At 40.5% G+C, this 16,590-nt stretch overlaps 1 protein-coding gene across 1 annotated transcript in view; it reads left to right on the top strand.

Moving 5' to 3' along the window:
* Positions 1 to 14,179: 14,179 nt before the first annotated feature.
* LOC135699297 (potassium voltage-gated channel protein Shab-like) overlaps positions 14,180 to 16,590 on the top strand; it is a 430,144-nt gene continuing 427,733 nt past the window's right edge. The window contains exon 1 of the mRNA XM_065219523.1: positions 14,180 to 14,789. The gene's annotated coding sequence lies outside the window, so the exon portion shown is untranslated. The remainder of the gene's footprint in view (positions 14,790 to 16,590) is intronic.

Consider the following 16,590-nt stretch of genomic DNA (forward strand, 5'->3'; position numbering starts at 1 on the left):
GTCAAGTGTTCTGCCTTGGTTAGGTGTCTGTATCAGCTGATTTGCCGCAGATCTCGCCTCTCAAGGCTGTCTACAAACAAATCATGTGCACAGACTCACAGGAACAAAATTCAGGTCGCTCAGAATAGAGTGCTGAGGATGGTTCTTGGTCGTCCTTTCGACACTAGAATAACAAATTTACACGAAGAGGCAGGCATTGCCAAAATAGATTCCAGAATTAACGAAATTAACACTAAATTTACACAAAAATGTATTTTATCAGAACATGCTTTGATAAGCAATTTGTATATAGTAGATTAGGTGTATATAGTAGTTGTAGGTTAGTTGTAGTTGTAAATAGTAGTTATAAGTAGTTTCCTTTTTCAATTTAAAACAAACCAATCCCACCAAGGTGGTCATTCTTAAAAACAGGCCTGATAGGACTAGGAATTGTAATTAATAATAGGGGAAATGACGGCTTCGGCATGCCAGACTATTTTCGGCAACCCAAATTGAAATACTATTTTCACTGGATTTTCTTACGAAAACACTTCGATGAATGCATGCAAACGATTCTTTATGCATTCAGCTTCAATTTGACTATACTTTTACCACTGAGAAAAGGCAATCTAGCAAGGTTTTCTTGAAATGAAACACATGCACTACAAATCGTAGCTGATTTCGAGTTGCCGATAATAGAACAGCAGATTTACATGCAGTTCAAATGGAACGGTTGCCGAAGAAAAACTGGTTGCCGACAATACTCGCTCTCACTAGAGAAGATTGGAGCTTTGTAAAAGCGTTTCAAAACAGTTTTTGACAATTCTTTCGACTGAAATTGTTAGAGCAGCTGGCAGCAAAAGATTGTAAACAAACCAATACTGCATATATGTGCGTTCCTTAGAGAAAAAGGCTATAGAAAGAAGGTTGCTGCTTAGGTTGCCGAGAATACGTAAATTCCCCTAATTGAAATTTCAAAAGAACTAAAGTTGAAAACGCATCTGTGTCATTTGATTTTTTATTTTTTTTTTTATTATAGTCACTTTAACACTCTTGGGTCATTCGTGACTTGTCCGGGGGTGAGATTTGAACTCGTGACTTTGGCGTGAGAGGTATGGATGTTAACCACTACGCCGGGGTCGCCCCCTAATGTGTCATTTGATAAGGTATGCATGTAAACCACACAAATTCTTCAAAAAGAAATAAAGATAATTTAAAGTCAAAAGTCAAAAACATACACTATGCGATTTTTTTTTATTATGTGAAAAGCGGCTTGTCTTACCTCGGAAGATGGAGGGTATCTCCTTGACTTGTTTTCCGTGTTGAGCACCAATGCTACCGACGCCAGAGAGGCAGCTCTCACACCTGGACCCTACCTATCGACCTCATGAACCGGGGACCAACGGTTTTACTTCCCTCGTGATCAGAGATGTTATGCCTCAGAACATCCCGGCGGCGTCGACTGGGATTGAACCCAGGCCTGCTGTGGTGAAAGGTAATCACGCTTACCACTACACCACCGGCGCCGCTTAAGTAAAGATGCTGAAAATAAATGAAGACGAATTATTTAAAGTAAGATCTTACTACGTAAGAGGGGTAGCCGCAAAATATTTACGAAGTCGTATAGTGGGAGAGGAGGGTATTGAATAATGCTTAAAATGTTATTCTAGGAGCTGTTCATAAAGTACGTAGTCAGTTTTTTAGATTTGAGACATTTCTCCCTGCATTTTTTGTATTTGTATGGTCCGCAGATAATCGCAAACCCCCTATCCCGCTTCCCTTTCCTTCAACTATCTAAGTAGGAAAAAATAGGTTAAATCGAAACAAGTTCACGGTTATGTATTCCTATATGTACCTTTCATAAGATTTAACTAAAGCTGTTCAGTTTGGTCTATCCTGCGCCGCGTGAAGTGATGGTGTAGTGACAATTGTCACCTCGGGTGAGGTAGCTCTCCATTTGATTTGCACGGAGAGTCACCTCACCCCAGGGGACAATTGTCACTTCACAAGTGACAGCGTTTCACCTCACCACACACGCTGAATATGCCTGAGACTTTTTAAATGCGCGGAATTAGGCGCAAAGACATATTGTAGAATTTATTGTTTTTAGCAAGGTTATATCACAAATATTGGTAATTTAGGTAGTTTTACATTTGTCTTGTATACACCTTGATAGGAATAGCACAGACAAACAGACATAACTCTTAGAAGAAAATTCTTCAAAATATATCGTCAAGCGTATTTTGCATGCGCACTAGCACCATCTATCATCCACATTCCCAAGCAATGTTTTGCAACCGGAGCATCCCTTGTGTATGCAATTTTTTCACTAGTTGCTTTTCTCTCGTTCTGTCAACGCGTCAGCTGTGTGAATAAAAACAAAACAGATGGAAGTCAGTGATGTAAGTTCTACGAAATTTTCCGAAGATCTATAGAACTGATTGAATTCTGCAGAAATACGGATCCGTAGGAAAAATTCTCAGAAGCTAAGACTTTTTTTTTAGGGATTTGTTTTGTTTGCTTAGTGTGCTTTTTTTTGTGCTGCAAACGAGGTTTTAAACAAGGTAATGCATCACTTATTAGTGCCCTTTCTACCACCGCTCTTCATTTTTGAGGGATTTTAACCTTTAAGGTCATTCATCCCTAAAATCGTACAACGTAATATTAGGAACGGAATGACTAATGTGCAGCAGTTTTGATGTAATATTCAACAACTTTTTTTTCTGTATTCGTCAGATGTGGTATATGTCTCCAGTGGGATGCCTTGACTACTTATCATTTTCAAGAGCTGACATCTACTAACTAGACGTGAAAAAGAACTGGCATCACTGATAAGTTCGAAATGTGGTGGCTTGCTCAATACTTCAGTGGCGCCACCATGACAAATGCAAGCACATTCCCAACTAAAAGATTATTTGCGATGAATGTGATTGTGCGTGTTATGTCTGTTTGTCTGTGGGAATAGTATATCGTTAGTACATTTAAAACTTTTCATTACGTACCTATATAGTTGAAATTACATTTTTCTTAACTGCGCAGAATTATGGCGGTTTATTTGTTTATTTGGTTCTACATCAAAAGACTGGGTTTAGTCCTAATGATGGATTAAGCAATACTAGGAAATACATAAATAGTCAAGAAGTAACAAGCTGCAAAGGCCGTGAAGTCCAACTTAATTCCTAATTCTTAAAAATAGGAGATAGAACTACTCCGGCCTAATCGCCCATTTTGGGCCTATCGAGCAGAAAGCTTCAAATAAATCCATGATTTCAGAGTTAACAAGTCAATTATGCGTTTGGTACGATACTTTAGTTTATAAGCTTCCGAACGAAGTTAATGAGAACGCGTGATATGAAGGTTTGCACCCATTATTCCCAAAAACAAAAGAAGCGCTCCGACCGAATCAATTTTTATCTTCATCCGATAGGCCGAAGTGAATTCATTGGCGGTTTCAATGCGTAAGGCCGAGTTTAGAATCCGTAGGCCGAGTTTGGCGTCAAGAAGCAGTGTTAGACTTATGACAATATCTCAACGATTGGTTTCTCTTTATTAAATCTTACGGTACCTACGGAAAGGCAAATAAATTTGGAAGCCATCAGTAATAATAACATTCCGTTTGGTGCTAAACTGCACTAGATTAAGAAAGACTAAGTGCGGGTTGTGCTTAATAAGCCGGAAATGGGATAGTTATTCCTATATCACGCAATCTCTGACGCTGCGTCTCGCGTGCCAAGTGAAAATCAAATAAGGAGCAACACGATTGAAAACCCTTTGTAGCTCATTGATAGCACCATACGAACTATAGTTTGTACGACGAAAAGGTATCCTCAGCATTGCGTTGTTACGGAGTGCTCGTGGTTGAACGTTAATGTCGATTTGTTGTAGAATAGAAGGACAATCGATTCTGCCATGTACAATGTCTGCCACAAACAGTGCCCTTGTAGTAGCTCTTCGACTCCACAAAGGATCCAGGTGAATTAACTGGCACCGACTTTCGTAGCTTGGAAGGCGATGAGGATCCCTCCAAGGCAATCGGCGAAGGGCAAACCAGATGAATCGCCGTTGAATAGACTCTACTATTTGTAAACTGTTTTGGTAATTGGGATTCCATACAGGGCAGCAGTATTCTAACACCGACCGAACGAGGGAGCAGTAAAGCGACTTCAAACAGTAGATGTCCGTGAAACTTTTAGCTATCCTGAAAATGAAGCCGAGCGTTCTGGATGCCTTCTCGATCACGTACGAGATATGCTGGCTGTATGTGAGTTGATAATCTAACATGACACCCAGATCCTTAAAGTGATTCACACGATGTACATCAACGCCTTCTATGATATAACTGACTGTAATTGGATGTTTCTTCCGTGAGAACGTGATTACTGAACATTTTGTTGGATTTACAATCATGCGGTTCAGTTGGCACCAATTAGCAAAAGCGTTGAGTTGGAGTTGGAGAAGGTGGCAGTAAGCGATGGCTCGGATTCGGAGATAGATTTTCATGTCGTCTGCGAACGACAGTCGTGGACCGTCTAGGACGAAATTGACGTCGTTGAAATACACAAGAAATATCAATGGGCTACCTTGCGGAATACCCGAAGTGGCGGGGAACGAAGGAGATCGACAGTCGTCGATTGCGAAGATAGGATGCGAACCATTTTAGGAGGCTGCCGTTTATACCGAGCCTATCTAGTTTAGCGATCGCTATAGGATGGTTCAACTTGTCGAAGGCGGCTGATAGGTCAGTGTAGATGACATCTGTTTGCATATGGTCTGTCATACTCTCCGTAATGTACGAGGTGAGACTCAGAAGGTTGGAAGTAGTCGACCGCCCTGCCATGAAACCATGCTGGTCTTCGCTCAAGTGCTGATTGAAGTGAGAGACTAATGGTTCCATAACGACCAACTCGAACAGTTTAGATATGGCACACAACGATGTGATGCCGCGATAGTTGTTGATGTTTCTTTTGCATCCCTTCTTATGCACTGGAAACATCTCAGCTGATTTCCAGCAGGAAGGAAACACCCCACTGGAAAGGGACATTTCGAACAGAAGGCAGAGAGGAGCCACCAGGCTATCGATGTGTTGCTTGAGAAAGACGGAAGGAACTCCGTCAGGTCCAGGCTTGAATGAAGACTTCAGTTGCGAAGGTTGATGTTGATAGCTGCCAAATATTGACCAGACATTGGAACATTGTTGGCTGCTAGAGAAACGTGCTTGTCAGGTAGGTTCTCATCCAAGAATACACTCGCAAACTTGGTTGAGAACAGACGGCAAATGTCCTGAGGGGATGAAGCTTCTTCGCCGTTCAGTACCATAGTCGATGGAAGGTCAGACTCCTTTCGTTACTCATTCACATAATCCCAAAAAGTTTTCGGGTGAATCGAAGCTTCCGTTGAACATCTAGTTGATAACGGTATAAAGTACGCAGTTTTGAAAGAAAACGGGTCTACCCATTTTTTAACTATAATACGCATTTATAAGTAAGTGCTACTACAAAAATGAATGAAAAAATAATCATTTATGAGTAACAGATACTGTATTTATTGCAGTTAAAAGATACAATATGGGTTTTGCGATTTTTATTCCTCTCAAATGAAAATTCGATGTTTTGACTTGATACGTGCAATCAAATTCTGCAAAAGCTGCTGGTTAACCTCACCGGCTGCTTTTTCCAGTATCTGGCCATTGAAATAGCATCCTTAGCCATTTTTCCACCCTTTCTTCAGTTTAGCCACAGACAAACAGACATAACACTCATCATCACATTCTTCGCAAATGAGGTTTTAGTTGCGTTAAGCAAGCCACTACATTTCGAACTTATCAGTGATACCAGTTCATTTTCAGTTCAATTTAGTATATGTCAGCTCTTGATAATGATAAGGGGACCAAGGCATCCCACTGGAGACATAATATCACCGACAAACCGACATGACACTTAATTCTAACTTATGCCCGAAAATCGTAAACGACCAATTTAAATGTAGTGATCCGAATTGTCAAAACCATAGAGGTTTTTGATCTAGATAAAAATAATTTGTCCAGAATAGATCAGACACGAACCAATTCATAACTTTTGCATGCTGGTTCATGGCTTAGCTAAATATTTCCGGCGAACACGCATATTTCAAAAGTTACAGTGATTTGAAGGTGTCTGGATTAATGTGGATACAGACCTTATGCATGATCCAAACCTTTGATTACCTTAATCGGAGTCGTTATTGTGAGGAGTTTATCTATCGAACGAAATCGGTGACTTGATCTGGTTGGCGTCGTAGCTTGGCGGAAGGACATAGCGCCGTATAAATTGTCTTGAGATGAAATCTTGCTCGTGATGATACTTTTTTTTGGAAGCCTTCGCCGAAAACTACTAATTATCCATCCGAGATACTATAGCAGCGAACCTCCACGGTAAAATTTACGTAGCCCGATTAGGATTTCGAAGAGCTTCCACCTACATGTCTGATGTCTGATCATCCGATGTGATTCTGCTCGCAAAATGCTGATCCAGAATGTTCGCATAGGGGCACAACAAATAAAGTCTCACTAGTCGCAGAACATAACGAGCACCATCGAAATTTTCAAGTACCAAACAACTTTAATACATTTGTTCTACTTGACCGATTGTTTACAAATGATAAAATTCTACGAATCCTGAAAAACCACTCCACTACAAATTAAACGAATAGTTGCGTAGCATTCACGAACAACACGCGTGCAATAACTAGTATACACGAATGATTTTCTTAGGTGAACGAATGGTTTCTTAGTATTCACGAAGGCACGAATATTTTTCGCATGATTTATTTACGTTTGTACGAGATTCTGTTCTTTTTTTAACGTAGGACTACGTCTGTGATTTCTATATGGGGGTACACTTTGTGAAAACCGAAAATGGAACATGTAACAAAATTATGAAAGATTTTGAACGTTAATAACTCAGCTGCCCCTGGACCAATATCAATAATTTAATCACCAATCGATCGAATATTTCGACGCATTTATCCATTTTATCTACCTAGATGAATGCGTCATTGGGACGGTACTAATGGATATTTTTACTATTGAAAATTTAGTCGTTTGCTGAATTTATGTATGGGCCCAAATTAGGGGCATTTAGGCCGACATTACATCCATTTCCCCTAATTAGCAGTTTAAAGTATAATGTTTTTTATAAATGCTTTCTTAGTCATCATTCAGTAAACCTCGTAAACATATAAGGGGCTGTTCATAAACTACGTAGACAGTTTAGGAAGGGGGGGGGGGTGGCAATTATCCACGGCCCATACAAAATTAATTTGGTTTTGTATGGACAGTTGTCTACGCAGGGGGAGGGGAGGTCAACAATAAAAAAAAACTGTCTACGAAGTTATTGAACAGCCCCTAATTTAATCAAATGATGTAAAAAGCTCGTTTGGTAAAGAGTATCGGTCTTGCCCCATAAGCGTGACGGTCTTACCTCACACTGTTATAAGCACGTAACTTTTTGTCACTTTTTTTTTGTAATAAATAGTAATTAACAACATATCCTATTCAAACCTTGCCAACACACAATTTCTTTTCAAAACAGTCTGACATAGACTCTGTATGGAAAAGATAACCAGATTAGCTCTCTATTATTTTAAAATAGTCTGTTTAAGGGGCCGGGCTTACCCCCAGGTCCCTAGTTCAGTCTCAGTTCGCGATGTGGCTAAAAAGTTGCATGTGAGCAAGACTTTTGTATGCCAGAATACCAAAACTCGAGCTGGACAACCAACCAACCAACCACCGAGCTGGACTACGTACGTTTAAGGTTCAGAAGTCCCCAAACCGTGCTGAAGCCGTGCCCGGAAGGTGTAAGACCAGAAGTTAACGAAACCACACTGCTGCATATGACGAGACATATGTAAAGGCGGACTTCAACCAGATTCCAGGAAACCTGTATGTGACTGCCAAGGATAAGTGTGATGTTCCCGAGAACCTCCGGACACAGAAGATATCGAAGTTCGCCAAGAAGTTCTTAATTTGGCAAGCGATTTGTACTTGCGGAAAGCGGAGTACACCTTTCGTTACCGCATGCACTATGAATGGACAGGTGTATTTGAAAGAGTGTCTCTAAAAGCGGCTTCTCCCTCTCCTGAAGGCTCACGACGATCTTCTGACCGGATTTGGCATCATGCCACTACACGAAGGACGTGCTAGAGTGTGGTATAAGGTGAATGATTTCGATTTCGTGCCGAGCCGAAAGATCTGAACCCCCCAAACACTCCGGAACTGCGCCCATAGAAGAATTCTGGGCCAGTATGAAGGAACACCTTCTAAAACGACCTAAAGTGGGGAAAAATGTAGAAGAAATGAAGAAAGCATGGGTTAATATACGAAAAACTGTCGATGCTGCACACTAAGATTATTTTACAGAAATCTAAGAAATTTTACCGAAATCTGAACAGTTGAGCGTTCGGTAAACAGATCGGTGATTTTTCACAGTGAAATCTGTGAAAAATCACCGAACTGTTTACGTAACGTTCAGCTGTTGAGATTTCGGTAAAATTTCACAGATTTCGGTGAAATAGTCTTAGTGTGTGAGGCCGTGCAGAACCTTATGGCTGGGGTTAAGGCCAAGGTTCGCGCATTCGGATATAAAGGCGAAACAAATTAAATGAATGATGTCAAAACTAACTTTAATTGTTTATTTTTACTCCCTGAAAATTTGGTGAAAATCGGACAAATACTCGAATTTTGAGAATTAATTTTGTGTGTGCGGATTTTAAACGGTACACCCTTTAATGTCCTATTTTATAGCACTGAGGGCCGTAACTGAGGTGTAACGTTAGCAAATATATTAAATCAAATTTGCTTACGATTTCACTTAGAATTTTGTTTAATAAAATCACGTAAGGGTTAATATCCATAGGTGAAACATTAGTCGATTGTATATTGATTTAGAAGATGGAGGTAGTTATTTGACCCTCCCCTTGGCTAGTTTTTGCACCTTGCTGTTGGTGGGCGGGCTTAATTTCATGCTTTATAGTGGAGTGTTGGAGACGGTAGGTTTATGGCCGGAGTTGCTGGCTCATGTCGCGATAGAATGGCTCCATGGGCAGGCAATGGGGATTACTAAGTTTCCCCTCTCTGATGAACCACTGCATGAGAAAACCAAAGATCTAGTCCAGCAGTGATAGTATCACACTTGTTACTCCTTTTATTGAGAGCCGCGTCGTAGTACGCTTACGTATAGGCACTGACGTTGGGTGCGATACTGGCGGGTTTTGCCGCAAATCACTCTTATTTTTTTTTTTACGCTGATAGATTTATTTGAGTTTGCAAGGGAATTATGCAATTGAAATATTTCAGAAAGTGCCCAGCAGTGCTCGTTCTACTTGCGTGACAAGTTTTCAGTGTTGTTTTCATTGAGGTATTACTCAGGGAACAATGTTAAACACCACTTTTGTACATGGTTTTGTAACTAATCTTATATGTGCTTCATTTTGATTTGGGATAAGTGTTTGAACTATGGCTCGGGATTTCCACTGTGGCGTGCTTCTATTGTGACATACTCATACGTATTTTGTGGTGCGACATAGCGGAAGCGTGTGAGCATAGTTGAGAGCATATACCCTATATAGTTTAAAAATCAGCTAGAAACTAACTTCAAAGTGAAGCATTTTAGTCACTTGAAGGTGTCACTTGGGTCGAACTAAGATATACTAAATAGGTATATGTCAAAATCAAAAGTACTTGAAACACGTTATACAGCAGTGCTCTTTTATATCTTTTCAGGTTAAAGCAGAATGATGTGCAACCAAGTGGTATAAAAGCTACAAAGACTCCTCCCATTATAAGTAGTTTGCTATCAAGTAGCGACAAGTGGTTCTTTTCCTTTTGCGTATACGGCGTATGAGAACGACCCAAATTTGAGTTTAGTTCACTCATAATCGCCAAAAGTGCAGGAACTCAGCGATGAGTAAATTTGTCTCATGGTTCCCTGTGGAAAACCTAAAATATCTGCCAGAAAATGAGGAAATTGAAAAAAAAAATTATTCAGTCTCGGAGTAATACCAATAGACTGAGTGAATCCAATCTTTACTTCTCAAATTCGGGTATTTTTTCCTGAAAAATCCTGGAAAAACCTGAGAAAACATGAGGCAAATTTACTCATCGCTGAGTTCCTGTACTTGATTTCTTATTTCTGAGATAACTAAACTCAAATTTGGGTCGTTCTCATTCGCCGTGATATCACCTTGAAAGATGACGGCGCCGGTGGCTTGCGTGATTACCTCTTACCATAGCAGGCCTGGGTCCAATCTCAGTCGGCACCACCGGCATGTTCTAAGGCATAACATCTCTGATCACGCCTTCCTTCGGGAAGTAAAGCCGTTGGTCCCCGGTTGAGTTGATGGGTCGATTGGTAGGGTCCAGGTGTCGGTAGCATTGGAGCTCAGTACGGAAAACAAATCTCGCGTCACTTTTCAATAGGTCCTATTTACATTGATCGATTCTCTTCATCGACACTCTCTTTCGTAAATAACTCGGTTTCACAAATGTTTCCTGCCGTCTTCGTCGAATTAGATGCTAGATTGTTGCTTCTTCCATCGAAAATATCCGGCCGTGGCGATTCAAAGTTGATCAAGGTTGATCAAAATAATTTGTACCCCTGCTTCCAGTTTGATTACATGAGCATTATGTGTGGTCGTTGGTTCTGAATATGGACAAACAGGCAGATGAATTCTATTCCTACTCTTTACTGTAATAAGCTTGGTGGACCTGAAAAGAGCCGTTTTGTTGCTAAAGTTGGTGATGATTTAACCTTCGAAACCAAACAGAGTGCGTCTCTGTCACTTCAAAACGTAGATGACATCCATGGCCGATTACGCTTGGCGTAATCGGCCATGGATCGGCCTCACGGATCTCATTTTTCAGGAACACCTTCAGCACACCTCGTAGATCAGACCGGAGATACGTCAGACACCGCCACGGCGAGCCAGACGACGGATGGTGGTTATCTCGAAGAATTTGCGTTTGGTTCTGCATATGGCGATGAGTATGCAAAATATTACGCAATTCCATCCTCCCTATTCGCACTCGCCCGAGGATTGGAGGCGAATGCCACTTCGACTTGTTTCGTCTACTTACTACTCTCTGACGACTGTGCTGGGGAAGCAGCATATGCATGTAGGTAATTGGTGGATTTGTTAGTTAATTCGACGCTTTTGGACAATGCTGGACATTTACCACTTTTTCAATAGTTTCTTGTTGAAAATCAACATTCGGAAGCATTGTTATCAATGCGTAGCCATATTTCTGATCGATTGGTGATAAAATTATTGTAATTGGACCAGGGGCAGCTGAGTTATTAACGTTCAAAATCTTTCTTAATTTGTTACATGTTCCATTTTCGGTTTTCACAAAGTGTACCCCCATATAGAAATCGAAGACATAGTTCTACGTCAAAAGCAAGCAAACCAATAGCATTTAGCAAATTAACAAGGAGAGTTTAGGAAATAAGTAAAAGTAGAGATATTTGACAATTGATAACTTTTTATCTTTTGTAGGTATTGTTTTCCCCTGAGTTTATTGTACTCGATTACTATATTATTCTCTCAATACGCAAAATCTCTGATATATGCGGTTAAAGCATTTGAGCTAACTTATTTTTTAGTGCTCAAGTACTTACATTTGTAAACAGCCGTCAATGTTAATCTATGAACTAAACCCTACGTAAAATCGATCTTTCCTTATGTTGATGCATGTTTAACTTTTCGCGGCTGTCGGATTCAACGCGCCTACGTCTACGGAGCTTACTCCGAAGTGATTCGAAATTCGGTAGAGCTTGCCAAAAGTGTTTTGAGCTTATGTAGTTTAGAATTTGTTAGGTACGGTCGCGAAATTTTGAAATGATTGATACGTGCGGCAAAATAACTAAATTGAAACAAAGCTCAATAGTAAAATAGGTAGAATATCTAGGGAGGGAACCAAAATTAATCAACTTGCCAACATAGGATATCACATTTATTATGGTGGCACTCTTTAAGTGATAATAAGCTGTTTTTATTTTCTCTACGGTTGTATCGCACGGCGTTCGTAATTTGCGCGATTTTCGTATCTTACGTTGTTTGTGCAAACGTCCACTACGTGTGGTACTACCCTACCAGCTGTGCATTGTATTGTGTCCTATACATTATCAATAAATAATAGTAGTTCTACCTCCGCCATGGCAGGACGGTCAGTAATTCGATCGTGTTTTATTATTTCTAACCATCCGTCCCTACGTTGTAAGTTCTGTCCGTGCGCGATCTTAATGGTGCCGTTACCAACCGTTCGATATCCGATGCGATTGTCTTTGCCGTTCCAATCCGAAGATACATTCTTGAGCGCATCAGAATCAACTCAGAGGATCCTGCTTCCCTCCCAGCTGCGATGGTGTGGCCACAAAGGTAGCCATCTAGCAGAGCATGTGTAGTTCTTGACTCACCGTGGACTGCAAGGGTCTTGGTCAAGAAGCATGCTCATTTCAATGGCGAGTGCGTTTACCAGATTCTCGCGTAGTTTTCGTGATCACTATAGTGCTATCAGCTTATTGTACGGGAGAACAATACATCGGATCTACAACAGAATGATAACAGCAGAAACCATTTCAACCCATCTTGCATGCGCTACAGCACTGATTCATCGACGATACGATACGACTATTGTGACCGGCAATCGATTCACCACATGTATAGAATAGTTCTAGATAGAACTGGAATTAGGGCGTAACAGCTTTTGTAAACAATGACTTCTCTCGATGATCTCTAGAAACCCAAGGCTCGCTCACTCACATCAACGTCACCATCTGGTAGGGGAAGACTTGCCCTCCCCGTTGGTTATGTTGGTTTGCGTGGGCGGGCCTTGAGTTTCAAGAAATCATCAAGAGAAGTCATTGTTTACAAAAGCTGTTACGCCCTAATTCCAGCTCTATCAAGAGTTGTAGTTGTCTATGTCTTGTGTGAAATAAAACCGTTGGTTTTGGGGGGGGGGGTATGTTTGTGCAAACGTCCACTACATGTGGTACTACCCTACCAGCTGTGCATTGTATTGTGTCCTATACGTTATCAATAAATAATAGTAGTTCTACCTCCGCCATGGCAGGACGGTCAGTAATTCGATCGTGTTTTATTATTTCTAACCATCCGTAATACACAACGTAGGGAAGTTCTGTCCGTGCGCGATCATACGTAATTTAGATATTTCGTTCGATTCGGATTTACTTATTCAATCGGTTTACTACTCGGATGTATCTACGCGCACACGTCGAAGCATTTTTTCCATTACTATCTTGAAATAATACGGAATCCAGTGTTCAAGCTGCCAACATAGGCTAGTCCTTCTGCTGTATTGTCAAAGATAGAAGCAAAATTTATTCAAATGGGTCAAGTCTTGAAAACTAAGCTGTCACGCAGCTCCAGCTTGATACCCAATAAAAAAAGAAGGTAGAGGTAGATATTTGTATTGCCGATTTTATCTATTAGCTATACGTTCGTCCTGTATCCATCGGTAGATGATTTCATCAAACTACTGCACGCACCGCTTACTCAAGTTGTTGATGCTATGCGAGATGTCAATGAGCAACGTGTATGGCGCGATATAATCAAAAAAGTGACACTCGATTCTCCGCTTGGTGGAAAATGTGCTCCCACTCTCTCCTGACTGACTGTGAGTGCCCTATGGAGTACTCTCACAACGAACATAATCCACTGCTATCAGCGGCTGTCAAACACATGAAAATTTAGGGGAAGACAGTACAAAACGCACCCGTGGCATAAAATGAATCAGCATAGCTTTTCCTAAAATTGCTGCAGAACAAGTCTTCTTTATTGTGGTAATAAGAAAACAGTGAAAATCGCATTGGGCAATGTCGCCGCAAAGATGCCTTTTGGAAGGTCTACCCCTAACAATGTATAATTCACGCACACCGAAAGGCTTAGATGCCGAAAGCCAGCATAACTCCAAAACACAAAAGCACCTGCATCGCACAGCAGGTTTCCTCTCCGACTCTCTCTTTCACAGCTTACCACGACCATTGGGGCGAGAGTGACTGAGAGCAAAGGAGATGAAAATTTTTACTCCTGACGTGGAAAACCACTATACTGCTGCACGCGAAAGCTGAGCAAGGGAAAACTCTTTTCCCTCGATGTATCGTTCGCTTCGCTCAACGGGTCATTTCTTCAGTCGAGATTCGGCCGTTCAATTGTGCGCACGTTTTGGACTTGAAAGCTGCACTTCTACAGCTAGCTAGGCGGAAAATCGGTTCCCCCCTTTTTTTTAGAGAGGAAAAGCCATCTTGAGAGTACTTAGAAGTGAGGAGGGGTTTCGCCCTTTTGTTCTAGTGTGATATCTAGTGGTGGCAATAGTGGCTAAAGGAGCCTTAAGGACTCCAGCGCGGATTTCCTTCGCATTGAAGACAGGCAGTGCGTGTGTGTGCATCCACATTTTCAGGAATTCTCGAGAACGAAGAAAAACGGGACGGAGGATTAAAGTAAGCGTGAACGAGATTTTTATCTGTGAATGGTTCAGTAGTTAACTGTATAGCAGGATTGAAAAACGGTTTACCACGAATTTGGGCGAGATTCAAGCTAGTGAAGAAAAAAAAAAAGAGGTGTGGAAGGTGGTTGCAAAAAGTTTGCGCTTCGGTTCCCTTGATACCCAGTTCGAGCCAGTAGTGAAAAAAAAAAAAAACGTCTGCAGTTTACCAGAAAGCGGTGATCCCTGTTCGTGAGGATTGAAGTGAAACTGGAAAAAGCAAAAATGTGATCTGCTGCGTGTGGATTCGAAAAAAAACGGCGAGGAAAATAAGGTGAATGAAAATCCTGCTTTGTCCAGAGGAGGGTGTAGCACCCCACATGGAGCGAGAGAGAGAGAAGATGAAGTTTTGCCCTCCGAGTCGAGGGATCAAGGGAAAAAGTCAACGAGACGTTGAAGCACGCTTGTGAAATTTTATTTTACCCTCAATATCCCAGATTTACAGATAGTGAACCAGCTTGAATCGCTTTCTGGACCTCTGCGTTACGTTGAGAGTTTTTGATAAATGGCTAGAGTTTTTTTAAGTACATTGCTATGAGGACTGTGAACAAAGGAAGCTACTGGATACATTGGAGCGAGCTTTAGTTGGGATGTAGAGCGATAAATTGCTTTAACATTTAAAGCTTTAGTTATTTTTTTTACAGTGAACGTGTGCTGATTACTTTTGTTGCTTGCTTGCTTAAGTTTTGTGTTAATATTTGTTGGAAGCGTTACCCTCTGGTAGCTTGAGTGGGTGGAAAAGACGGCAAGGAAAAGTCACCCAACCTGGAAAATGGTAAGGCGATATGTAACGAGTCACCCAAAGAAAATCTATCCGATTCGGATCAATGGCAATAGGGCAGTAAATTATTTCTAGACGCTGATCCATAACGTCAGGTAAACGCATTCGAAAAGTTGAAAATATCGATTGGAAAAATGTGTGTGCGTTTTCCTTGCACTGTTCCTTCCCATTTTTCCCGAACCGTTCATGGTGCTACAATTTTCTTCGCTGGGCGAGAACAAGAGCAAAGAGTGAGCTTTCTCGCTGATTATTTCGGGATGAGAGCAGAGCGTTACAGAGCGGTGAGCGCAAGTGAGATGAGTTGTGAGAAACGTTACAATCGGTCAAACATTTTTTGTTGTTTTACCTACATTATTTTCCTATTTGAATTCAATGCATTGAGCTGTTCTTTAAACGAAGGTAGTTTCTGAAACAAGTTAAAGTTGTGATTTCGTTTGCCAATGAATTGAAGCAATGTGCAGTCGATCGAATATCAGTTACTTGAATGTTTTTATATTGCATCAATAATGTTTTAATATGTTTTTAAGCTGAATATTATTGTGATTTGTAACAATTATTACCATTCGGTGGTTTACAATAACTTTTAAAAATCGTTTTAGTCTTCGGATTGATCAATTTCACCAAGCGTGTCCAATTTTTGATTTGTCCAATTCATTTAGTGACTCATATTTCCTACTCAGTAAAGGGCGGTATTGCCTTTGCCATTAAATTTTTATCTAAGTACCACACGCTATGTATGAAGGCACTTATTTTGAAAGTTGTATACATCTCAGTTTTTTCTTCACAGAACGTTGGTATTCAACTTGAAAATCAAACCTGTGAAGTAGGGTGTCCCAAAACAGCAGTTTGTCATGAAACCTGGAGGCTCAGCCTCCAAATGATAGTTCAGGATGTTACAAACAAACTTTTGTATGACGGCAACTCTGAGAAATGTTGTTTAGAGGTTTCAAATTTGTGTTTTTTTTAAGTCGATTATTTTTGCTTATATTGATAAAATAATTCTAATTCTTAAAATCTTGTGAAATCTAACCCTTTTATATTCTTTACAGATTTCTTAGGGTCCAAACTATAAGATAAAAAAAAAAATCTTGGCTTGTTTAGCGTAAACAATGTTATGGTACATTTTTTAATACTCGAAAACAATGGCATTTTAGGTACATTATGGCATTAAATCGACATATCTGGGTATGAAACATAATCAATCTAGTTCAATAAAAAGATTGGAAGTTTTATGACAAACTTTGTCGAAGGAAGTATGGTCTTATGAGATATTTACGATTTACTAAAGAAGAAA

The sequence above is a fragment of the Ochlerotatus camptorhynchus genome, unplaced genomic scaffold (assembly GCF_037179485.1).
Source record: "Ochlerotatus camptorhynchus isolate MF236.1 unplaced genomic scaffold, CSIRO-AGI_Acam_v1.1 ptg000105l, whole genome shotgun sequence".
Lineage (NCBI taxonomy): Eukaryota > Metazoa > Arthropoda > Insecta > Diptera > Culicidae > Ochlerotatus > Ochlerotatus camptorhynchus.